The sequence below is a fragment of the Dreissena polymorpha genome, chromosome 14 (genome assembly GCF_020536995.1).
Source record: "Dreissena polymorpha isolate Duluth1 chromosome 14, UMN_Dpol_1.0, whole genome shotgun sequence".
In the NCBI taxonomy this organism is placed as follows: Eukaryota; Metazoa; Mollusca; class Bivalvia; order Myida; family Dreissenidae; genus Dreissena; species Dreissena polymorpha.
Genome location: NC_068368.1, coordinates 58087521 through 58089338, shown reverse-complemented (window position 1 = coordinate 58089338; position 1818 = coordinate 58087521). Strand labels below are relative to the sequence as shown.

The 1818-nt window shown below is 36.9% G+C and overlaps 1 non-coding gene across 1 annotated transcript; it reads left to right on the top strand.

Annotated features, from left to right (window-relative positions):
* The first annotated feature begins 230 nt into the window (after positions 1-230).
* Trnay-gua (transfer RNA tyrosine (anticodon GUA)) lies at positions 231-304 on the top strand. Its single transcript has one exon. It is a non-coding gene; the product is annotated as a tRNA-Tyr (tRNA).
* The last annotated feature ends 1514 nt before the right edge of the window (positions 305-1818 follow it).

The window sequence follows — 1818 nt, the reverse complement described above, 5'->3', positions numbered from 1 at the left end:
TTGTTGTTGTTGTGTTGTTTTTTTGGGGGGATGGGGTTGGAGGGATTGCTGACAAATCACTGCTATGTAAATGACGCTAAACATTTCTCATTCATTTTCTATGTTTATGACAAACTGCACGAATACAGCAGTTTTCTTCCAGCTTTCAGCCGAACATTAACGACTGGTCACAGATATCAATACGCTTCAATAACAAAACATTTGCTCATATTTTCGCTGCGAGAGAAGTTGTCCCTGTTGCGCAATCGGTTAGCGCGTTCGGCTGTAAACCGAAAGGTCGGTGGCTCGAGCCCACCCTGGGACGATGCTTGTTTTATTTGCTGCTAAAACAGTTAAACGCCGAATTTTGCTACGTGCTTACATTTTTCCAAACGTCTGGTAAATCTGATAATTACTTGAAACGTGATAATTCTTTTAATTTGGAAAGATGCATTATTCAGTTGGTGCTATTAAAAGAAATGCAAAAGCTCCAGTTATTTTTGATCTTAAGATAAAAATAACTTCGCATAAAACTCTGCGTTCCTAGATTCGATTACACATAAATCCAATTCTCTTTGGTTCCCATTATTTAACGACATCTTTCAAACCATTTTTCTTGACTATTTATTTTCAGATTTTGGTATATATTGTAATATGAATATGATACATTCGGAGAAGTTGAACAACGAAGATATGTTACGTAACGTCTAGAAAATACATCTTGCCTGTATGCTTTACGGGCAGTAATGTCAATGGTTTAACAGATTCTAATGAAAGGCACGAAGATATATACGAAACGTCTAGAAAATGCATCTTGCCTGAATGCTTAACTGGCAATAACGCCAATGGTTCAACAGATTCTAATAAAAGGCACAAAGATATGTTACGTAACGTCTAGAAAATGCATCTTGCCTAAATGCTTTACTTGCAGTAACGCCAATGGTTCAACAGATTCTAAAGAAAGACACTGATATTTTACTGGCAGTAACGCTTATGGTTCAACAGATTATAAAGAAAAACGCTGATATTTTACTGGCAGTGACGCCAGTGGTTCAACAGATTCTAAAGAAAGACGCTGATATTTTACTGGCAGTAACGCCAATGGTTCAACAGATTCTAATGAAAGACACAGATATTTTACTGGCAGTAACGCCAATGGTTCAACAGATTCTAAAGAAAGACGCTGATATTTTACTGGCAGTAACGCCTATGGTTCAACAGATTCTAATGAAAGACGCTGATATTTTACTAGCAGTAACGCCAGTGGTTCAACAGATTCTAAAGAAAGACACTGATATTTTACTGGCAGTAACGCCAATGGATCAACATATTCTAATGAAAGACACTGATATTTTACTGGCAGTAACGCCTATCGTTCAACATATTCTAATGAAAGACACTGATATTTTACTGGCAGTAACGCCAATGGTTCAACATATTCTAATGAAAGACGCTGATATTTTACTTGCAGTAACGCCAATGGTTCAACAGATTCTAATGAAAGACGCTGATATTTTACTAGCAGTAACGCCAATGGTTCAACAGATTCTAATGAAAGACACTGATATTTTACTGGCAGTAACGCCAGTGGTTCAACAGATTCTAATGAAAGACACTGATATTTTACTGGCAGTAACGCCAATGGTTCAACATATTCTAATGAAAGACGCTGATATTTTACTTGCAGTAACGCCAATGGTTCAACAGATTCTAATGAAAGACGCTGATATTTTACTAGCAGTTACGCCAATGGTTCAACAGATTCTAATAAAAGACGCTGATATTTTACTAGCAGTAACGCCAGTGGTTCAACAGATTCTAATGAAAGACACTGATATT